The sequence below is a fragment of the Danio rerio genome, chromosome 5 (assembly GCF_052040795.2).
Source record: "Danio rerio strain M-AB ecotype USA chromosome 5, GRCz13ab, whole genome shotgun sequence".
NCBI classification, from domain to species: Eukaryota; Metazoa; Chordata; class Actinopteri; order Cypriniformes; family Danionidae; genus Danio; species Danio rerio.
Window position 1 is genome coordinate 44945155 of NC_141025.1, and position 22748 is coordinate 44967902.

General features: G+C 44.8%; 1 long non-coding RNA gene and 20 other non-coding genes across 21 annotated transcripts in view; 2 read left to right on the plus strand and 19 right to left on the minus strand.

The window, feature by feature from the left end:
• LOC148679708 (uncharacterized) overlaps positions 1–22748 on the minus strand; it is an 890299-nt gene that overhangs the window by 780015 nt on the left and 87536 nt on the right. The gene's annotated exons all lie outside the window — the stretch shown is intronic.
• Positions 1027–1142, minus strand: LOC147844225 (U5 spliceosomal RNA). The gene has a single exon (XR_015492366.1). It is a non-coding gene; the product is annotated as a U5 spliceosomal RNA (small nuclear RNA).
• LOC147844226 (U5 spliceosomal RNA) lies at positions 2250–2365 on the minus strand. Its single transcript, XR_015492280.1, has one exon. It is a non-coding gene; the product is annotated as a U5 spliceosomal RNA (small nuclear RNA).
• On the minus strand, positions 3470–3585 carry LOC147844227 (U5 spliceosomal RNA). The gene has a single exon (XR_015492355.1). It is a non-coding gene; the product is annotated as a U5 spliceosomal RNA (small nuclear RNA).
• LOC147844228 (U5 spliceosomal RNA) lies at positions 4693–4808 on the minus strand. Its single transcript, XR_015492281.1, has one exon. It is a non-coding gene; the product is annotated as a U5 spliceosomal RNA (small nuclear RNA).
• Positions 5511–5582, plus strand: trnad-guc (transfer RNA aspartic acid (anticodon GUC)). Its single transcript has one exon. It is a non-coding gene; the product is annotated as a tRNA-Asp (tRNA).
• LOC147844230 (U5 spliceosomal RNA) lies at positions 5917–6032 on the minus strand. The gene has a single exon (XR_015492314.1). It is a non-coding gene; the product is annotated as a U5 spliceosomal RNA (small nuclear RNA).
• Positions 6734–6805, plus strand: trnad-guc (transfer RNA aspartic acid (anticodon GUC)). The gene has a single exon. It is a non-coding gene; the product is annotated as a tRNA-Asp (tRNA).
• Positions 7140–7255, minus strand: LOC147844232 (U5 spliceosomal RNA). The gene has a single exon (XR_015492387.1). It is a non-coding gene; the product is annotated as a U5 spliceosomal RNA (small nuclear RNA).
• On the minus strand, positions 8360–8475 carry LOC147844233 (U5 spliceosomal RNA). The gene has a single exon (XR_015492360.1). It is a non-coding gene; the product is annotated as a U5 spliceosomal RNA (small nuclear RNA).
• On the minus strand, positions 9583–9698 carry LOC147844234 (U5 spliceosomal RNA). The gene has a single exon (XR_015492323.1). It is a non-coding gene; the product is annotated as a U5 spliceosomal RNA (small nuclear RNA).
• LOC147844235 (U5 spliceosomal RNA) lies at positions 10803–10918 on the minus strand. The gene has a single exon (XR_015492340.1). It is a non-coding gene; the product is annotated as a U5 spliceosomal RNA (small nuclear RNA).
• LOC147844236 (U5 spliceosomal RNA) lies at positions 12027–12142 on the minus strand. Its single transcript, XR_015492282.1, has one exon. It is a non-coding gene; the product is annotated as a U5 spliceosomal RNA (small nuclear RNA).
• Positions 13247–13362, minus strand: LOC147844237 (U5 spliceosomal RNA). Its single transcript, XR_015492341.1, has one exon. It is a non-coding gene; the product is annotated as a U5 spliceosomal RNA (small nuclear RNA).
• Positions 14470–14585, minus strand: LOC147844238 (U5 spliceosomal RNA). The gene has a single exon (XR_015492283.1). It is a non-coding gene; the product is annotated as a U5 spliceosomal RNA (small nuclear RNA).
• LOC147844239 (U5 spliceosomal RNA) lies at positions 15692–15807 on the minus strand. The gene has a single exon (XR_015492318.1). It is a non-coding gene; the product is annotated as a U5 spliceosomal RNA (small nuclear RNA).
• LOC147844240 (U5 spliceosomal RNA) lies at positions 16912–17027 on the minus strand. Its single transcript, XR_015492342.1, has one exon. It is a non-coding gene; the product is annotated as a U5 spliceosomal RNA (small nuclear RNA).
• On the minus strand, positions 18135–18250 carry LOC147844241 (U5 spliceosomal RNA). The gene has a single exon (XR_015492343.1). It is a non-coding gene; the product is annotated as a U5 spliceosomal RNA (small nuclear RNA).
• LOC147844242 (U5 spliceosomal RNA) lies at positions 19358–19473 on the minus strand. The gene has a single exon (XR_015492344.1). It is a non-coding gene; the product is annotated as a U5 spliceosomal RNA (small nuclear RNA).
• On the minus strand, positions 20581–20696 carry LOC147844243 (U5 spliceosomal RNA). Its single transcript, XR_015492345.1, has one exon. It is a non-coding gene; the product is annotated as a U5 spliceosomal RNA (small nuclear RNA).
• Positions 21805–21920, minus strand: LOC147844244 (U5 spliceosomal RNA). Its single transcript, XR_015492346.1, has one exon. It is a non-coding gene; the product is annotated as a U5 spliceosomal RNA (small nuclear RNA).

The following is a 22748-nucleotide window of genomic DNA, read 5'->3' on the forward strand; positions in this document are numbered from 1 at the left end:
CGTAATCCTACTTTGTTGAAATGAAGGCATCGAAGCATTACGCAGTACAGAATGAGCTCACACAGAAAGAGGTGCAGTCTTTGGTTAAGACAAATATATCCACATTTTCAAAGCTGCAGTGATGTCACCATGTAAAATTGTGTTATTAGGACATCAGACAGATTAGAGCCCAGTCCTTGGTAACAGCCAAAGGTTTTGAGGGTGACTATAACCAGCAGAAGCTACAGTTTGCCCTTTGGACTGAACCCATCGGTCGTTGTTTTTATTACATGTCTGACTCTGCCTGTCTTAAGGAGGAATGGCTTGGCTTCGGTTTGGTGAGACTGCTGGCAGAAAGTGTCCACCCACGCTTGACATAACCAAAAGCACGCTAGTCTTTGTTAGTATAGTGGACAGTATTTCCATGTGTCACCCGGATGATCAGGGTTCGCTTCCCTGCCAGGGGGGGCTTTTTTTAGGATGCTAAACTCCTCTTAAAAACTTGAGCTTCAGCATGAATCTGTCCAAAAAAAAAACAAGCCCACAGTGCGACGTTCGTCGGAAGAAACTTGCAGCCTTTTGCTCTCAGGCACCCTCAACATAATAGTGCAGCTGAACAGTTTACATTCTTGCATAAGTGATCCTCGTTAGTATAGTGGACAGTATCTACGCCTGTCACGCGGAAGACTGGGGTTCGATTCCCCGATGGGGAGGCATTTTCTTCAAGACGCTGAACTCCTTACCCCACCTCAGGCTTAAGCATAAAGCTGTCCAAAGAAACAAACCCACCATTCAATATTGGCCATGTCCTTCTTGTGGTAAAAAAGAGCTCGATTTTGCTCACTCGCTTTTTTGCTGCGGTTCCAAAGACTGCAATTGTGAAGAGAGGGAGAAAAAGACACACAGATCCAAGATTGCTGCGCTTTAGAGAATGAGCTAAGAGCAACTTCATTTGATCGCCGGATTGATAACAACCATTCTGTCTAGGCTAATCTACTGACACAAACACTCTTCCACATCTCGTTCTGCAATTCAACATCTTAATGCAGCTCTGCAGATAGCAGAGCACCCAAAAATAAACAAAACTCACAATAGTTCCTCCCCACAGAAATCTTTAGTAAAAGGCGAAAGATTTGTGCGTGATTGAAGAGAAACTCGAGCTGTAACACTATGCTGCTTAATCAGAGCAGTTGGCCATACACAGCACAATGTTCGGCAAGGGTGACTGCAAGGCACGTTGGCCTCGTAATCCTACTTTGTTGAAATGAAGGCATCGAAGCATTACGCAGTACAGAATGAGCTCACACAGAAAGAGGTGCAGTCTTTGGTTAAGACAAATATATCCACATTTTCAAAGCTGCAGTGATGTCACCATGTAAAATTGTGTTATTAGGACATCAGACAGATTAGAGCCCAGTCCTTGGTAACAGCCAAAGGTTTTGAGGGTGACTATAACCAGCAGAAGCTACAGTTTGCCCTTTGGACTGAACCCATCGGTCGTTGTTTTTATTACATGTCTGACTCTGCCTGTCTTAAGGAGGAATGGCTTGGCTTCGGTTTGGTGAGACTGCTGGCAGAAAGTGTCCACCCACGCTTGACATAACCAAAAGCACGCTAGTCTTTGTTAGTATAGTGGACAGTATTTCCATGTGTCACCCGGATGATCAGGGTTTGCTTCCCTGCCAGGGGGGGCTTTTTTTAGGATGCTAAACTCCTCTTAAAAACTTGAGCTTCAGCATGAATCTGTCCAAAAAAAAAAACAAGCCCACAGTGCGACGTTCGTCGGAAGAAACTTGCAGCCTTTTGCTCTCAGGCAACCTCAACATAATAGTGCAGCTGAACAGTTTACATTCTTGCATAAGTGATCCTCGTTAGTATAGTGGACAGTATCTCCGCCTGTCACGCGGAAGACCGGGGTTCGATTCCCGACGGGGAGGCATTTTCTTCAAGACGCTGAACTCCTTACCCCACCTCAGGCTTAAGCATAAAGCTTTCCAAAGAAACAAACCCACCATACAATATTGGCCATGTCCTTCTTGTGGTAAAAAAGAGCTCGATTTTGCTCACTCGCTTTTTTGCTGCGGTTCCAAAGACTGCAATTGTGAAGAGAGGGAGAAAAAGACACACAGATCCAAGATTGCTGCGCTTTAGAGAATGAGCTAAGAGCAACTTCATTTGATCGCCGGATTGATAACAACCATTCTGTCTAGGCTAATCTACTGACACAAACACTCTTCCACATCTCGTTCTGCAATTCAACATCTTAATGCAGCTCTGCAGATAGCAGAGCACCCAAAAATAAACAAAACTCACAATAGTTCCTCCCCACGGAAATCTTTAGTAAAAGGCGAAAGATTTGTGCGTGATTGAAGAGAAACTCGAGCTGTAACACTATGCTGCTTAATCAGAGCAGTAGGCCTGACACAGCACAATGTTCGGCAAGGGTGACTGCAAGGCACGTTGGCCTCGTAATCCTACTTTGTTGAAATGAAGGCATCGAAGCATTACGCAGTACAGAATGAGGTCACACAGAAAGAGGTGCAGTCTTTGGTCAAGACAAATATATCCACATTTTCAAAGCTGCAGTGATGTCACCATGTAAAATTGTGTTATTATAACATCAGACAGATTAGAGCCCATTCCTTGGTAACAGCCAAAGGTTTTGAGGGTGACTATAACCAGCAGAAGCTACAGTTTGCCCTTTGGACTGAACCCATCGGTCGTTGTTTTTATTACATGTCTGACTCTGCCTGTCTTAAGGAAAAATGGCTTGGCTTCGGTTTGGTGAGACTGCTGGCAGAAAGTGTCCACCCACGCTTAACATATCCAATAGCACGCTAGTCTTTGTTAGTATAGTGGTCAGTATTTCCATGTGTCACCCGGATGATCAGGGTTCGCTTCCCTGCCAGGGGGTGCTTTTTTTAGGATGCTAAACTCCTCTCAAAAACTTGAGCTTCAGCATGAATCTGTCCTAAAAAACAAGCCCACAGTGCGATGTTCGTCGGAAGAAACTTGCAGCCTTTTGCTCTCAGGCACCCTCAACATAATAGTGCAGCTGAACAGTTTACATTCTTGCATAAGTGATCCTTGTTAGTATAGTGGACAGTATCTCCGCCTGTCACGCGGAAGACCGGGGTTCGATTCCCCGACGGGGAGGCATTTTCTTCAAGACGCTGAACTCCTTACCCCACCTCAGGCTTAAGCATAAAGCTGTCCAAAGAAACAAACCCACCATACAATATTGGCCATGTCCTTCTTGTGGTAAATAAGAGCTCGATTTTGCTCACTCGCTTTTTTGCTGCGGTTCCAAAGACTGCAATTGTGAAGAGAGGGAGAAAAAGACACACAGATCCAAGATTGCTGCGCTTTAGAGAATGAGCTAAGAGCAACTTCATTTGATCGCCGGATTGATAACAACCATTCAGTCTAGACTAATCTACTGACACAAACACTCTTCCACATCTCGTTCTGCAATTCAACATCTTAATGCAGCTCTGCAGATAGCAGAGCACCCAAAAATAAACAAAACTCACAATAGTTCCTCCCCACGGAAATCTTTAGTAAAAGGCGAAAGATTTGTGCGTGATTGAAGAGAAACTCAAGCGGTAACACTATGCTGCTTAATCAGAGCAGTTGGCCATACACAGCACAATGTTCGGCAAGGGTGACTGCAAGGCACGTTGGCTTCGTAATCCTACTTTGTTGAAATGAAGGCATCGAAGCATTACGCAGTACAGAATGAGGTCACACAGAAAGAGGTGCAGTCTTTGGTTAAGACAAATATATCCACATTTTCAAAGCTGCAGTGATGTCACCATGTAAAATTGTGTTATTAGGACATCAGACAGATTAGAGCCCAGTCTTTGGTAACAGCCAAAGGTTTTGAGGGTGACTATAACCAGCAGAAGCTACAGTTTGCCCTTTGGACTGAACCCATCGGTCGTTGTTTTTATTACATGTCTGACTCTGCCTGTCTTAAGGAGGAATGGCTTGGCTTCGGTTTGGTGAGACTGCTGGCAGAAAGTGTCCACCCACGCTTGACATAACCAAAAGCACGCTAGTCTTTGTTAGTATAGTGGACAGTATTTCCATGTGTCACCCGGATGATCAGGGTTCGCTTCCCTGCCAGGGGGGGCTTTTTTTAGGATGCTAAACTCCTCTTAAAAACTTGAGCTTCAGCATGAATCTGTCCAAAAAAAAAACAAGCCCACAGTGCGACGTTCGTCGGAAGAAACTTGCAGCCTTTTGCTCTCAGGCACCCTCAACATAATAGTGCAGCTGAACAGTTTACATTCTTGCATAAGTGATCCTTGTTAGTATAGTGGACAGTATCTCCGCCTGTCACGCGGAAGACCGGGGTTCGATTCCCCGACGGGGAGGCATTTTCTTCAAGACGCTGAACTCCTTACCCCACCTCAGGCTTAAGCATAAAGCTGTCCAAAGAAACAAACCCACCATACAATATTGGCCATGTACTTCTTGTGGTAAATAAGAGCTCGATTTTGCTCACTCGCTTTTTTGCTGCGGTTCCAAAGACTGCAATTGTGAAGAGAGGGAGAAAAAGACACACAGATCCAAGATTGCTGCGCTTTAGAGAATGAGCTAAGAGCAACTTCATTTGATCGCCGGATTGATAACAACCATTCAGTCTAGACTAATCTACTGACACAAACACTCTTCCACATCTCGTTCTGCAATTCAACATCTTAATGCAGCTCTGCAGATAGCAGAGCACCCAAAAATAAACAAAACTCACAATAGTTCCTCCCCACGGAAATCTTTAGTAAAAGGCGAAAGATTTGTGCGTGATTGAAGAGAAACTCGAGCTGTAACACTATGCTGCTTAATCAGAGCAGTTGGCCATACACAGCACAATGTTCGGCAAGGGTGACTGCAAGGCACGTTGGCCTCGTAATCCTACTTTGTTGAAATGAAGGCATCGAAGCATTACGCAGTACAGAATGAGCTCACACAGAAAGAGGTGCAGTCTTTGGTTAAGACAAATATATCCACATTTTCAAAGCTGCAGTGATGTCACCATGTAAAATTGTGTTATTAGGACATCAGACAGATTAGAGCCCAGTCCTTGGTAACAGCCAAAGGTTTTGAGGGTGACTATAACCAGCAGAAGCTACAGTTTGCCCTTTGGACTGAACCCATCGGTCGTTGTTTTTATTACATGTCTGACTCTGCCTGTCTTAAGGAGGAATGGCTTGGCTTCGGTTTGGTGAGACTGCTGGCAGAAAGTGTCCACCCACGCTTGACATAACCAAAAGCACGCTAGTCTTTGTTAGTATAGTGGACAGTATTTCCATGTGTCACCCGGATGATCAGGGTTCGCTTCCCTGCCAGGGGGGGCTTTTTTTAGGATGCTAAACTCTTCTTAAAAACTTGAGCTTCAGCATGAATCTGTCCAAAAAAAAAAACAAGCCCACAGTGCGACGTTCGTCGGAAGAAACTTGCAGCCTTTTGCTCTCAGGCACCCTCAACATAATAGTGCAGCTGAACAGTTTACATTCTTGCATAAGTGATCCTCGTTAGTATAGTGGACAGTATCTCCGCCTGTCACGCGGAAGACCGGGGTTCGATTCCCCGACGGGGAGGCATTTTCTTCAAGACGCTGAACTCCTTACCCCACCTCAGGCTTAAGCATAAAGCTGTCCAAAGAAACAAACCCACCATACAATATTGGCCATGTCCTTCTTGTGGTAAATAAGAGCTCGATATTGCTCACTCGCTTTTTTGCTGCGGTTCCAAAGACTGCAATTGTGAAGAGAGGGAGAAAAAGACACACAGATCCAAGATTGCTGCGCTTTAGAGAATGAGCTAAGAGCAACTTCATTTGATCACCGGATTGATAACAACCATTCTGTCTAGGATAATCTACTGACACAAACACTCTTCCACATCTCGTTCTGCAATTCAACATCTTAATGCAGCTCTGCAGGTAGCAGAGCACCCAAAAATAAACAAAACTCACAATAGTTCCTCCCCACGGAAATCTTTAGTAAAAGGCGAAAGATTTGTGCGTGATTGAAGAGAAACTCGAGCTGTAACACTATGCTGCTTAATCAGAGCACTAGGCCTGACACAGCACAATGTTCGGCAAGGGTGACTGCAAGGCACGTTGGCCTCGTAATCCTACTTTGTTGAAATGAAGGCATCGAAGCATTACGCAGTACAGAATGAGCTCACACAGAAAGAGGTGCAGTCTTTGGTTAAGACAAATATATCCACATTTTCAAAGCTGCAGTGATGTCACCATGTAAAATTGTGTTATTAAGACATCAGACAGATTAGAGCCCAGTCCTTGGTAACAGCCAAAGGTTTTGAGGGTGACTATAACCAGCAGAAGCTACAGTTTGCTCTTTGGACTGAACCCATCGGTCGTTGTTTTTATTACATGTCTGACTCTGCCTGTCTTAAGGAAAAATGGCTTGGCTTCGGTTTGGTGAGACTGCTGGCAGAAAGTGTCCACCCACGCTTAACATATCCAATAGCACGCTAGTCTTTGTTAGTATAGTGGTCAGTATTTCCATGTGTCACCCAGATGATCAGGGTTCGCTTCCCTGCCAGGGGGTGCTTTTTTTAGGATGCTAAACTCCTCTTAAAAACTTGAGCTTCAGCATGAATCTGTCCAAAAAAAAAACAAGCCCACAGTGCGACGTTCGTCGGAAGAAACTTGCAGCCTTTTGCTCTCAGGCACCCTCAACATAATAGTGCAGCTGAACAGTTTACATTCTCGCAGAAGTGATCCTCGTTAGTATAGTGGACAGTATCTCCGCCTGTCACGCGGAAGACCGGGGTTCGATTCCCCGACGGGGAGGCATTTTCTTCAAGACGCTGAACTCCTTACCCCACCTCAGGCTTAAGCATAAAGCTTTCCAAAGAAACAAACCCACCATACAATATTGGCCATGTCCTACTTGTGGTAAAAAAGAGCTCGATTTTGCTCACTCGCTTTTTTGCTGCGGTTCCAAAGACTGCAATTGTGAAGAGAGGGAGAAAAAGACACACAGATCCAAGATTGCTGCGCTTTAGAGAATGAGCTAAGAGCAACTTCATTTGATCGCCGGATTGATAACAACCATTCTGTCTAGGCTAATCTACTGACACAAACACTCTTCCACATCTCGTTCTGCAATTCAACATCTTAATGCAGCTCTGCAGATAGCAGAGCACCCAAAAATAAACAAAACTCACAATAGTTCCTCCCCACGGAAATCTTTAGTAAAAGGCGTAAGATTTGTGCGTGATTGAAGAGAAACTCGAGCTGTAACACTATGCTGCTTAATCAGAGCAGTTGGCCATACACAGCACAATGTTCGGCAAGGGTGACTGCAAGGCACGTTGGCCTCGTAATCCTACTTTGTTGAAATAAAGGCATCGAAGCATTACGCAGTACAGAATGAGCTCACACAGAAAGAGGTGCAGTCTTTGGTTAAGACAAATATATCCACATTTTCAAAGCTGCAGTGATGTCACCATGTAAAATTGTGTTATTATAACATCAGACAGATTAGAGCCCAGTCCTTGGTAACAGCCAAAGGTTTTGAGGGTGACTATAACCAGCAGAAGCTACAGTTTGCCCTTTGGACTGAACCCATCGGTCGTTGTTTTTATTACATGTCTGACTCTGCCTGTCTTAAGGAAAAATGGCTTGGCTTCGGTTTGGTGAGACTGCTGGCAGAAAGTGTCCACCCACGCTTAACATATCCAATAGCACGCTAGTCTTTGTTAGTATAGTGGTCAGTATTTCCATGTGTCACCCGGATGATCAGGGTTCGCTTCCCTGCCAGGGGGTGCTTTTTTTAGGATGCTAAACTCCTCTCAAAAACTTGAGCTTCAGCATGAATCTGTCCAAAAAAACAAGCCCACAGTGCGATGTTCGTCGGAAGAAACTTGCAGCCTTTTGCTCTCAGGCACCCTCAACATAATAGTGCAGCTGAACAGTTTACATTCTTGCATAAGTGATCCTCGTTAGTATAGTGGACAGTATCTCCGCCTGTCACGCGGAAGACCGGGGTTCGATTCCCCGATGGGGAGGCATTTTCTTCAAGACGCTGAACTCCTTACCCCACCTCAGGCTTAAGCATAAAGCTGTCCAAAGAAACAAACCCACCATACAATATTGGCCATGTCCTTCTTGTGGTAAATAAGAGCTCGATTTTGCTCACTCGCTTTTTTGCTGCGGTTCCAAAGACTGCAATTGTGAAGAGAGGGAGAAAAAGACACACAGATCCAAGATTGCTGCGCTTTAGAGAATGAGCTAAGAGCAACTTCATTTGATCGCCGGATTGATAACAACCACTCTGTCTAGACTAATCTACTGACACAAACACTCTTCCACATCTCGTTCTGCAATTCAACATCTTAATGCAGCTCTGCAGATAGCAGAGCACCCAAAAATAAACAAAACTCAAAACAGTTCCTCCCCACGGAAATCTTTAGTAAAAGGCGAAAGATTTGTGCGTGATTGAAGAGAAACTCAAGCTGTAACACTATGCTGCTTAATCAGAGCAGTTGGCCATACACAGCACAATGTTCGGCAAGGGTGACTGCAAGGCACGTTGGCCTCGTAATCCTACTTTGTTGAAATGAAGGCATCGAAGCATTACGCAGTACAGAATGAGCTCACACAGAAAGAGGTGCAGTCTTTGGTTAAGACAAATATATCCACATTTTCAAAGCTGCAGTGATGTCACCATGTAAAATTGTGTTATTAGGACATCAGACAGATTAGAGCCCAGTCCTTGGTAACAGCCAAAGGTTTTGAGGGTGACTATAACCAGCAGAAGCTACAGTTTGCCCTTTGGACTGAACCCATCGGTCGTTGTTTTTATTACATGTCTGACTCTGCCTGTCTTAAGGAGGAATGGCTTGGCTTCGGTTTGGTGAGACTGCTGGCAGAAAGTGTCCACCCACGCTTGACATAACCAAAAGCACGCTAGTCTTTGTTAGTATAGTGGACAGTATTTCCATGTGTCACCCGGATGATCAGGGTTCGCTTCCCTGCCAGGGGGGGCTTTTTTTAGGATGCTAAACTCCTCTTAAAAACTTGAGCTTCAGCATGAATCTGTCCAAAAAAAAAACAAGCCCACAGTGCGACGTTCGTTGGAAGAAACTTGCAGCCTTTTGCTCTCAGGCACCCTCAACATAATAGTGCAGCTGAACAGTTTACATTCTTACATAAGTGATCCTCGTTAGCATAGTGGACAGTATCTCCGCCTGTCACGCGGAAGACCGGGGTTCGATTCCCCGACGGGGAGGCATTTTCTTCAAGACGCTGAACTCCTTACCCCACCTCAGGCTTAAGCATAAAGCTGTCCAAAGAAACAAACCCACCATACAATATTGGCCATGTCCTTCTTGTGGTAATTAAGAGCTCGATTTTGCTCACTCGCTTTTTTGCTGCGGTTCCAAAGACTGCAATTGTGAAGAGAGGGAGAAAAAGACACACAGATCCAAGATTGCTGCGCTTTAGAGAATGAGCTAAGAGCAACTTCATTTGATCGCCGGATTGATAACAACCATTCTGTCTAGGCTAATCTACTGACACAAACACTCTTCCACATCTCGTTCTGCAATTCAACATCTTAATGCAGCTCTGCAGATAGCAGAGCACCCAAAAATAAACAAAACTCACAATAGCTCCTCCCCACGGAAATCTTTAGTAAAAGGCGAAAGATTTGTGCGTGATTGAAGAGAAACTCGAGCTGTAACACTATGCTGCTTAATCAGAGCAGTAGGCCTGACACAGCACAATGTTCGGCAAGGGTGACTGCAAGGCACGTTGGCCTCGTAATCCTACTTTGTTGAAATGAAGGCATCGAAGCATTACGCAGTACAGAATGAGGTCACACAGAAAGATGTGCAGTCTTTGGTTAAGACAAATATATCCACATTTTCAAAGCTGCAGTGATGTCACCATGTAAAATTGTGTTATTATAACATCAGACAGATTAGAGCCCAGTCCTTGGTAACAGCCAAAGGTTTTGAGGGTGACTATAACCAGCAGAAGCTACAGTTTGCCCTTTGGACTGAACCCATCGGTCGTTGTTTTTATTACATGTCTGACTCTGCCTGTCTTAAGGAAAAATGGCTTGGCTTCGGTTTGGTGAGACTGCTGGCAGAAAGTGTCCACCCACGCTTAACATATCCAATAGCACGCTAGTCTTTGTTAGTATAGTGGTCAGTATTTCCATGTGTCACCCGGATGATCAGGGTTCGCTTCCCTGCCAGGGGGTGCTTTTTTTAGGATGCTAAACTCCTCTCAAAAACTTGAGCTTCAGCATGAATCTGTCCAAAAAAACAAGCCCACAGTGCGATGTTCGTCGGAAGAAACTTGCAGCCTTTTGCTCTCAGGCACCCTCAACATAATAGTGCAGCTGAACAGTTTACTTTCTTGCATAAGTGATCCTCGTTAGTGTAGTGGACAGTATCTCCGCCTGTCACGCGGAAGACCGGGGTTCGATTCCCCGACGGGGAGGCATTTTCTTCAAGACGCTGAACTCCTTACCCCACCTCAGGCTTAAGCATAAAGCTGTCCAAAGAAACAAACCCACCATACAATATTGGCCATGTCCTTCTTGTGGTAAATAAGAGCTCGATTTTGCTCACTCGCTTTTTTGCTGCGGTTCCAAAGACTGCAATTGTGAAGAGAGGGAGAAAAAGACACACAGATCCAAGATTGCTGCGCTTTAGAGAATGAGCTAAGAGCAACTTCATTTGATCGCCGGATTGATAACAACCATTCAGTCTAGACTAATCTACTGACACAAACACTCTTCCACATCTCGTTCTGCAATTCAACATCTTAATGCAGCTCTGCAGATAGCAGAGCACCCAAAAATAAACAAAACTCACAATAGTTCCTCCCCACGGAAATCTTTAGTAAAAGGCGAAAGATTTGTGCGTGATTGAAGAGAAACTCAAGCTGTAACACTATGCTGCTTAATCAGAGCAGTTGGCCATACACAGCACAATGTTCGGCAAGGGTGACTGCAAGGCACGTTGGCCTCGTAATCCTACTTTGTTGAAATGAAGGCATCGAAGCATTACGCAGTACAGAATGAGCTCACACAGAAAGAGGTGCAGTCTTTGGTTAAGACAAATATATCCACATTTTCAAAGCTGCAGTGATGTCACCATGTAAAATTGTGTTATTAGGACATCAGACAGATTAGAGCCCAGTCCTTGGTAACAGCCAAAGGTTTTGAGGGTGACTATAACCAGCAGAAGCTACAGTTTGCCCTTTGGACTGAACCCATCGGTCGTTGTTTTTATTACATGTCTGACTCTGCCTGTCTTAAGGAGGAATGGCTTGGCTTCGGTTTGGTGAGACTGCTGGCAGAAAGTGTCCACCCACGCTTGACATAACCAAAAGCACGCTAGTCTTTGTTAGTATAGTGGACAGTATTTCCATGTGTCACCCGGATGATCAGGGTTCGCTTCCCTGCCAGGGGGGGCTTTTTTTAGGATGCTAAACTCCTCTTAAAAACTTGAGCTTCAGCATGAATCTGTCCAAAAAAAAAACAAGCCCACAGTGCGACGTTCGTCGGAAGAAACTTGCAGCCTTTTGCTCTCAGGCACCCTCAACATAATAGTGCAGCTGAACAGTTTACATTCTTGCATAAGTGATCCTCGTTAGTATAGTGGACAGTATCTACGCCTGTCACGCGGAAGACCGGGGTTCGATTCCCCGATGGGGAGGCATTTTCTTCAAGACGCTGAACTCCTTACCCCACCTCAGGCTTAAGCATAAAGCTGTCCAAAGAAACAAACCCACCATTCAATATTGGCCATGTCCTTCTTGTGGTAAAAAAAGAGCTCGATTTTGCTCACTCGCTTTTTTGCTGCGGTTCCAAAGACTGCAATTGTGAAGAGAGGGAGAAAAAGACACACAGATCCAAGATTGCTGCGCTTTAGAGAATGAGCTAAGAGCAACTTCATTTGATCGCCGGATTGATAACAACCATTCTGTCTAGGCTAATCTACTGACACAAACACTCTTCCACATCTCGTTCTGCAATTCAACATCTTAATGCAGCTCTGCAGATAGCAGAGCACCCAAAAATAAACAAAACTCACAATAGTTCCTCCCCACGGAAATCTTTAGTAAAAGGCGAAAGATTTGTGCGTGATTGAAGAGAAACTCGAGCTGTAACACTATGCTGCTTAATCAGAGCAGTAGGCCTGACACAGCACAATGTTCGGCAAGGGTGACTGCAAGGCACGTTGGCCTCGTAATCCTACTTTGTTGAAATGAAGGCATCGAAGCATTACGCAGTACAGAATGAGGTCACACAGAAAGAGGTGCAGTCTTTGGTCAAGACAAATATATCCACATTTTCAAAGCTGCAGTGATGTCACCATGTAAAATTGTGTTATTATAACATCAGACAGATTAGAGCCCAGTCCTTGGTAACAGCCAAAGGTTTTGAGGGTGACTATAACCAGCAGAAACTACAGTTTGCCCTTTGGACTGAACCCATCGGTCGTTGTTTTTATTACATGTCTGACTCTGCCTGTCTTAAGGAAAAATGGCTTGGCTTCGGTTTGGTGAGACTGCTGGCAGAAAGTGTCCACCCACGCTTAACATATCCAATAGCACGCTAGTCTTTGTTAGTATAGTGGTCAGTATTTCCATGTGTCACCCGGATGATCAGGGTTCTCTTCCCTGCCAGGGGGTGCTTTTTTTAGGATGCTAAACTCCTCTCAAAAACTTGAGCTTCAGTATGAATCTGTCCTAAAAAACAAGCCCACAGTGCGATGTTCGTCGGAAGAAACTTGCAGCCTTTTGCTCTCAGGCACCCTCAACATAATAGTGCAGCTGAACAGTTTACATTCTTGCATAAGTGATCCTTGTTAGTATAGTGGACAGTATCTCCGCCTGTCACGCGGAAGACCGGGGTTCGATTCCCCGACGAGGAGGCATTTTCTTCAAGACGCTGAACTCCTTACCCCACCTCAGGCTTAAGCATAAAGCTGTCCAAAGAAACAAACCCACCATACAATATTGGCCATGTCCTTCTTGTGGTAAATAAGAGCTCGATTTTGCTCACTCGCTTTTTTGCTGCGGTTCCAAAGACTGCAATTGTGAAGAGAGGGAGAAAAAGACACACAGATCCAAGATTGCTGCGCTTTAGAGAATGAGCTAAGAGCAACTTCATTTGATCGCCGGATTGATAACAACCATTCAGTCTAGACTAATCTACTGACACAAACACTCTTCCACATCTCGTTCTGCAATTCAACATCTTAATGCAGCTCTGCAGATAGCAGAGCACCCAAAAATAAACAAAACTCACAATAGTTCCTCCCCACGGAAATCTTTAGTAAAAGGCGAAAGATTTGTGCGTGATTGAAGAGAAACTCAAGCTGTAACACTATGCTGCTTAATCAGAGCAGTTGGCCATACACAGCACAATGTTCGGCAAGGGTGACTGCAAGGCACGTTGGCCTCGTAATCCTACTTTGTTGAAATGAAGGCATCGAAGCATTACGCAGTACAGAATGAGCTCACACAGAAAGAGGTGCAGTCTTTGGTTAAGACAAATATATCCACATTTTCAAAGCTGCAGTGATGTCACCATGTAAAATTGTGTTATTAGGACATCAGACAGATTAGAGCCCAGTCCTTGGTAACAGCCAAAGGTTTTGAGGGTGACTATAACCAGCAGAAGCTACAGTTTGCCCTTTAGACTGAACCCATCGGTCGTTGTTTTTATTACATGTCTGACTCTGCCTGTCTTAAGGAGGAATGGCTTGGCTTCGGTTTGGTGAGACTGCTGGCAGAAAGTGTCCACCCACGCTTGACATAACCAAAAGCACGCTAGTCTTTGTTAGTATAGTGGACAGTATTTCCATGTGTCACCCAGATGATCAGGGTTCGCTTCCCTGCCAGGGGGGGCTTTTTTTAGGATGCTAAACTCCTCTTAAAAACTTGAGCTTCAGCATGAATCTGTCCAAAAAAAAAACAAGCCCACAGTGCGACGTTCGTCGGAAGAAACTTGCAGCCTTTTGCTCTCAGGCACCCTCAACATAATAGTGCAGCTGAACAGTTTACATTCTTGCATAAGTGATCCTCGTTAGTATAGTGGACAGTATCTACGCCTGTCACGCGGAAGACCGGGGTTCGATTCCCCGATGGGGAGGCATTTTCTTCAAGACGCTGAACTCCTTACCCCACCTCAGGCTTAAGCATAAAGCTGTCCAAAGAAACAAACCCACCATTCAATATTGGCCATGTCCTTCTTGTGGTAAAAAAGAGCTCGATTTTGCTCACTCGCTTTTTTGCTGCGGTTCCAAAGACTGCAATTGTGAAGAGAGGGAGAAAAAGACACACAGATCCAAGATTGCTGCGCTTTAGAGAATGAGCTAAGAGCAACTTCATTTGATCGCCGGATTGATAACAACCATTCTGTTTAGGCTAATCTACTGACACAAACACTCTTCCACATCTCGTTCTGCAATTCAACATCTTAATGCAGCTCTGCAGATAGCAGAGCACCCAAAAATAAACAAAACTCACAATAGTTCCTCCCCACGGAAATCTTTAGTAAAAGGCGAAAGATTTGTGCGTGATTGAAGAGAAACTCGAGCTGTAACACTATGCTTCTTAATCAGAGCAGTTGGCCATACACAGCACAATGTTCGGCAAGGGTGACTGCAAGGCACGTTGGCCTCGTAATCCTACTTTGTTGAAATGAAGGCATCGAAGCATTACACAGTACAGAATGAGCTCACACAGAAAGAGGTGCAGTCTTTGGTTAAGACAAATATATCCACATTTTCAAAGCTGCAGTGATGTCACCATGTAAAATTGTGTTATTAGGACATCAGACAGATTAGAGCCCAGTCCTTGGTAACAGCCAAAGGTTTTGAGGGTGACTATAACCAGCAGAAGCTACAGTTTGCCCTTTGGACTGAACCCATCGGTCGTTGTTTTTATTACATGTCTGACTCTGCCTGTCTTAAGGAGGAATGGCTTGGCTTCGGTTTGGTGAGACTGCTGGCAGAAAGTGTCCACCCACGCTTGACATAACCAAAAGCACGCTAGTCTTTGTTAGTATAGTGGACAGTATTTCCATGTGTCACCCGGATGATCAGGGTTTGCTTCCCTGCCAGGGGGGGCTTTTTTTAGGATGCTAAACTCCTCTTAAAAACTTGAGCTTCAGCATGAATCTGTCCAAAAAAAAAACAAGCCCACAGTGCGACGTTCGTCGGAAGAAACTTGCAGCCTTTTGCTCTCAGGCAACCTCAACATAATAGTGCAGCTGAACAGTTTACATTCTTGCATAAGTGATCCTCGTTAGTATAGTGGACAGTATCTCCGCCTGTCACGCGGAAGACCGGGGTTCGATTCCCGACGGGGAGGCATTTTCTTCAAGACGCTGAACTCCTTACCCCACCTCAGGCTTAAGCATAAAGCTTTCCAAAGAAACAAACCCACCATACAATATTGGCCATGTCCTTCTTGTGGTAAAAAAGAGCTCGATTTTGCTCACTCGCTTTTTTGCTGCGGTTCCAAAGACTGCAATTGTGAAGAGAGGGAGAAAAAGACACACAGATCCAAGATTGCTGCGCTTTAGAGAATGAGCTAAGAGCAACTTCATTTGATCGCCGGATTGATAACAACCATTCTGTCTAGGCTAATCTACTGACACAAACACTCTTCCACATCTCGTTCTGCAATTCAACATCTTAATGCAGCTCTGCAGATAGCAGAGCACCCAAAAATAAACAAAACTCACAATAGTTCCTCCCCACGGAAATCTTTAGTAAAAGGCGAAAGATTTGTGCGTGATTGAAGAGAAACTCGAGGTGTAACACTATGCTGCTTAATCAGAGCAGTAGGCCTGACACAGCACAATGTTCGGCAAGGGTGACTGCAAGGCACGTTGGCCTCGTAATCCTACTTTGTTGAAATGAAGGCATCGAAGCATTACGCAGTACAGAATGAGGTCACACAGAAAGAGGTGCAGTCTTTGGTCAAGACAAATATATCCACATTTTCAAAGCTGCAGTGATGTCACCATGTAAAATTGTGTTATTATAACATCAGACAGATTAGAGCCCAGTCCTTGGTAACAGCCAAAGGTTTTGAGGGTGACTATAACCAGCAGAAACTACAGTTTGCCCTTTGGACTGAACCCATCGGTCGTTGTTTTTATTACATGTCTGACTCTGCCTGTCTTAAGGAAAAATGGCTTGGCTTCGGTTTGGTGAGACTGCTGGCAGAAAGTGTCCACCCACGCTTAACATATCCAATAGCACGCTAGTCTTTGTTAGTATAGTGGTCAGTATTTCCATGTGTCACCCGGATGATCAGGGTTCGCTTCCCTGCCAGGGGGTGCTTTTTTTAGGATGCTAAACTCCTCTCAAAAACTTGAGCTTCAGCATGAATCTGTCCTAAAAAACAAGCCCACAGTGCGATGTTCGTCGGAAGAAACTTGCAGCCTTTTGCTCTCAGGCACCCTCAACATAATAGTGCAGCTGAACAGTTTACATTCTTGCATAAGTGATCCTTGTTAGTATAGTGGACAGTATCTCCGCCTGTCACGCGGAAGACCGGGGTTCGATTCCCCGACGAGGAGGCATTTTCTTCAAGACGCTGAACTCCTTACCCCACCTCAGGCTTAAGCATAAAGCTGTCCAAAGAAACAAACCCACCATACAATATTGGCCATGTCCTTCTTGTGGTAAATAAGAGCTCGATTTTGCTCACTCGCTTTTTTGCTGCGGTTCCAAAGACTGCAATTGTGAAGAGAGGGAGAAAAAGACACACAGATCCAAGATTGCTGCGCTTTAGAGAATGAGCTAAGAGCAACTTCATTTGATCGCCGGATTGATAACAACCATTCAGTCTAGACTAATCTACTGACAAAAACACTCTTCCACATCTCGTTCTGCAATTCAACATCTTAATGCAGCTCTGCAGATAGCAGAGCACCCAAAAATAAACAAAACTCACAATAGTTCCTCCCCACGGAAATCTTTAGTAAAAGGCGAAAGATTTGTGCGTGATTGAAGAGAAACTCAAGCTGTAACACTATGCTGCTTAATCAGAGCAGTTGGCCATACACAGCACAATGTTCGGCAAGGGTGACTGCAAGGCACGTTGGCCTCGTAATCCTACTTTGTTGAAATGAAGGCATCGAAGCATTACGCAGTACAGAATGAGGTCACACAGAAAGAGGTGCAGTCTTTGGTTAAGACAAATATATCCACATTTTCAAAGCTGCAGTGATGTCACCATGTAAAATTGTGTTATTAGGACATCAGACAGATTAGAGCCCAGTCCTTGGTAACAGCCAAAGGTTTTGAGGGTGACTATAACCAGCAGAAGCTACAGTTTGCCCTTTGGACTGAACCCATCGGTCGTTGTTTTTATTACATGTCTGACTCTGCCTGTCTTAAGGAGGAATGGCTTGGCTTCGGTTTGGTGAGACTGCTGGCAGAAAGTGTCCACCCACGCTTGACATAACCAAAAGCACGCTAGTCTTTGTTAGTATAGTGGACAGTATTTCCATGTGTCACCCGGATGATCAGGGTTCGCTTCCCTGCCAGGGGGGGCTTTTTTTAGGATGCTAAACTCCTCTTAAAAACTTGAGCTTCAGCATGAATCTGTCCAAAAAAAAAACAAGCCCACAGTGCGACGTTCGTCGGAAGAAACTTGCAGCCTTTTGCTCTCAGGCACCCTCAACATAATAGTGCAGCTGAACAGTTTACATTCTTGCATAAGTGATCCTTGTTAGTATAGTGGACAGTATCTCCGCCTGTCACGCGGAAGACCGGGGTTCGATTCCCCGACGGGGAGGCATTTTCTTCAAGACGCTGAACTCCTTACCCCACCTCAGGCTTAAGCATAAAGCTGTCCAAAGAAACAAACCCACCATACAATATTGGCCATGTACTTCTTGTGGTAAATAAGAGCTCGATTTTGCTCACTCGCTTTTTTGCTGCGGTTCCAAAGACTGCAATTGTGAAGAGAGGGAGAAAAAGACACACAGATCCAAGATTGCTGCGCTTTAGAGAATGAGCTAAGAGCAACTTCATTTGATCGCCGGATTGATAACAACCATTCAGTCTAGACTAATCTACTGACACAAACACTCTTCCACATCTCGTTCTGCAATTCAACATCTTAATGCAGCTCTGCAGATAGCAGAGCACCCAAAAATAAACAAAACTCACAATAGTTCCTCCCCACGGAAATCTTTAGTAAAAGGCGAAAGATTTGTGCGTGATTGAAGAGAAACTCAAGCTGTAACACTATGCTGCTTAATCAGAGCAGTTGGCCATACACAGCACAATGTTCGGCAAGGGTGACTGCAAGGCACGTTGGCCTCGTAATCCTACTTTGTTGAAATGAAGGCATCGAAGCATTACGCAGTACAGAATGAGCTCACACAGAAAGAGGTGCAGTCTTTGGTTAAGACAAATATATCCACATTTTCAAAGCTGCAGTGATGTCACCATGTAAAATTGTGTTATTAGGACATCAGACAGATTAGAGCCCAGTCCTTGGTAACAGCCAAAGGTTTTGAGGGTGACTATAACCAGCAGAAGCTACAGTTTGCCCTTTGGACTGAACCCATCGGTCGTTGTTTTTATTACATGTCTGACTCTGCCTGTCTTAAGGAGGAATGGCTTGGCTTCGGTTTGGTGAGACTGCTGGCAGAAAGTGTCCACCCACGCTTGACATAACCAAAAGCACGCTAGTCTTTGTTAGTATAGTGGACAGTATTTCCATGTGTCACCCGGATGATCAGGGTTCGCTTCCCTGCCAGGGGGGGCTTTTTTTAGGATGCTAAACTCCTCTTAAAAACTTGAGCTTCAGCATGAATCTGTCCAAAAAAAAAACAAGCCCACAGTGCGACGTTCGTCGGAAGAAACTTGCAGCCTTTTGCTCTCAGGCACCCTCAACATAATAGTGCAGCTGAACAGTTTACATTCTTGCATAAGTGATCCTTGTTAGTATAGTGGACAGTATCTCCGCCTGTCACGCGGAAGACCGGGGTTCGATTCCCCGACGGGGAGGCATTTTCTTCAAGACGCTGAACTCCTTACCCCACCTCAGGCTTAAGCATAAAGCTGTCCAAAGAAACAAACCCACCATACAATATTGGCCATGTACTTCTTGTGGTAAATAAGAGCTCGATTTTGCTCACTCGCTTTTTTGCTGCGGTTCCAAAGACTGCAATTGTGAAGAGAGGGAGAAAAAGACACACAGATCCAAGATTGCTGCGCTTTAGAGAATGAGCTAAGAGCAACTTCATTTGATCGCCGGATTGATAACAACCATTCAGTCTAGACTAATCTACTGACACAAACACTCTTCCACATCTCGTTCTGCAATTCAACATCTTAATGCAGCTCTGCAGATAGCAGAGCACCCAAAAATAAACAAAACTCACAATAGTTCCTCCCCACGGAAATCTTTAGTAAAAGGCGAAAGATTTGTGCGTGATTGAAGAGAAACTCAAGCTGTAACACTATGCTGCTTAATCAGAGCAGTTGGCCATACACAGCACAATGTTCGGCAAGGGTGACTGCAAGGCACGTTGGCCTCGTAATCCTACTTTGTTGAAATGAAGGCATCGAAGCATTACGCAGTACAGAATGAGCTCACACAGAAAGAGGTGCAGTCTTTGGTTAAGACAAATATATCCACATTTTCAAAGCTGCAGTGATGTCACCATGTAAAATTGTGTTATTAGGACATCAGACAGATTAGAGCCCAGTCCTTGGTAACAGCCAAAGGTTTTGAGGGTGACTATAACCAGCAGAAGCTACAGTTTGCCCTTTAGACTGAACCCATCGGTCGTTGTTTTTATTACATGTCTGACTCTGCCTGTCTTAAGGAGGAATGGCTTGGCTTCGGTTTGGTGAGACTGCTGGCAGAAAGTGTCCACCCACGCTTGACATAACCAAAAGCACGCTAGTCTTTGTTAGTATAGTGGACAGTATTTCCATGTGTCACCCGGATGATCAGGGTTCGCTTCCCTGCCAGAGGGGGCTTTTTTTAGGATGCTAAACTCCTCTTAAAAACTTGAGCTTCAGCATGAATCTGTCCAAAAAAAAAACAAGCCCACAGTGCGACGTTCGTCGGAAGAAACTTGCAGCCTTTTGCTCTCAGGCACCCTCAACATAATAGTGCAGCTGAACAGTTTACATTCTTGCATAAGTGATCCTTGTTAGTATAGTGGACAGTATCTCCGCCTGTCACGCGGAAGACCGGGGTTCGATTCCCCGACGGGGAGGCATTTTCTTCAAGACGCTGAACTCCTTACCCCACCTCAGGCTTAAGCATAAAGCTGTCCAAAGAAACAAACCCACCATACAATATTGGCCATGTACTTCTTGTGGTAAATAAGAGCTCGATTTTGCTCACTCGCTTTTTTGCTGCGGTTCCAAAGACTGCAATTGTGAAGAGAGGGAGAAAAAGACACACAGATCCAAGATTGCTGCGCTTTAGAGAATGAGCTAAGAGCAACTTCATTTGATCGCCGGATTGATAACAACCATTCAGTCTAGACTAATCTACTGACACAAACACTCTTCCACATCTCGTTCTGCAATTCAACATCTTAATGCAGCTCTGCAGATAGCAGAGCACCCAAAAATAAACAAAACTCACAATAGTTCCTCCCCACGGAAATCTTTAGTAAAAGGCGAAAGATTTGTGCGTGATTGAAGAGAAACTCAAGCTGTAACACTATGCTGCTTAATCAGAGCAGTTGGCCATACACAGCACAATGTTCGGCAAGGGTGACTGCAAGGCACGTTGGCCTCGTAATCCTACTTTGTTGAAATGAAGGCATCGAAGCATTACGCAGTACAGAATGAGCTCACACAGAAAGAGGTGCAGTCTTTGGTTAAGACAAATATATCCACATTTTCAAAGCTGCAGTGATGTCACCATGTAAAATTGTGTTATTAGGACATCAGACAGATTAGAGCCCAGTCCTTGGTAACAGCCAAAGGTTTTGAGGGTGACTATAACCAGCAGAAGCTACAGTTTGCCCTTTGGACTGAACCCATCGGTCGTTGTTTTTATTACATGTCTGACTCTGCCTGTCTTAAGGAGGAATGGCTTGGCTTCGGTTTGGTGAGACTGCTGGCAGAAAGTGTCCACCCACGCTTGACATAACCAAAAGCAACGCTAGTCTTTGTTAGTATAGTGGACAGTATTTCCATGTGTCACCCGGATGATCAGGGTTCGCTTCCCTGCCAGGGGGGGCTTTTTTTAGGATGCTAAACTCCTCTTAAAAACTTGAGCTTCAGCATGAATCTGTCCAAAAAAAAAACAAGCCCACAGTGCGACGTTCGTCGGAAGAAACTTGCAGCCTTTTGCTCTCAGGCACCCTCAACATAATAGTGCAGCTGAACAGTTTACATTCTTGCATAAGTGATCCTTGTTAGTATAGTGGACAGTATCTCCGCCTGTCACGCGGAAGACCGGGGTTCGATTCCCCGACGGGGAGGCATTTTCTTCAAGACGCTGAACTCCTTACCCCACCTCAGGCTTAAGCATAAAGCTGTCCAAAGAAACAAACCCACCATACAATATTGGCCATGTACTTCTTGTGGTAAATAAGAGCTCGATTTTGCTCACTCGCTTTTTTGCTGCGGTTCCAAAGACTGCAATTGTGAAGAGAGGGAGAAAAAGACACACAGATCCAAGATTGCTGCGCTTTAGAGAATGAGCTAAGAGCAACTTCATTTGATCGCCGGATTGATAACAACCATTCAGTCTAGACTAATCTACTGACACAAACACTCTTCCACATCTCGTTCTGCAATTCAACATCTTAATGCAGCTCTGCAGATAGCAGAGCACCCAAAAATAAACAAAACTCACAATAGTTCCTCCCCACGGAAATCTTTAGTAAAAGGCGAAAGATTTGTGCGTGATTGAAGAGAAACTCAAGCTGTAACACTATGCTGCTTAATCAGAGCAGTTGGCCATACACAGCACAATGTTCGGCAAGGGTGACTGCAAGGCACGTTGGCCTCGTAATCCTACTTTGTTGAAATGAAGGCATCGAAGCATTACGCAGTACAGAATGAGCTCACACAGAAAGAGGTGCAGTCTTTGGTTAAGACAAATATATCCACATTTTCAAAGCTGCAGTGATGTCACCATGTAAAATTGTGTTATTAGGACATCAGACAGATTAGAGCCCAGTCCTTGGTAACAGCCAAAGGTTTTGAGGGTGACTATAACCAGCAGAAGCTACAGTTTGCCCTTTAGACTGAACCCATCGGTCGTTGTTTTTATTACATGTCTGACTCTGCCTGTCTTAAGGAGGAATGGCTTGGCTTCGGTTTGGTGAGACTGCTGGCAGAAAGTGTCCACCCACGCTTGACATAACCAAAAGCACGCTAGTCTTTGTTAGTATAGTGGACAGTATTTCCATGTGTCACCCGGATGATCAGGGTTCGCTTCCCTGCCAGAGGGGGCTTTTTTTAGGATGCTAAACTCCTCTTAAAAACTTGAGCTTCAGCATGAATCTGTCCAAAAAAAAAACAAGCCCACAGTGCGACGTTCGTCGGAAGAAACTTGCAGCCTTTTGCTCTCAGGCACCCTCAACATAATAGTGCAGCTGAACAGTTTACATTCTTGCATAAGTGATCCTTGTTAGTATAGTGGACAGTATCTCCGCCTGTCACGCGGAAGACCGGGGTTCGATTCCCCGACGGGGAGGCATTTTCTTCAAGACGCTGAACTCCTTACCCCACCTCAGGCTTAAGCATAAAGC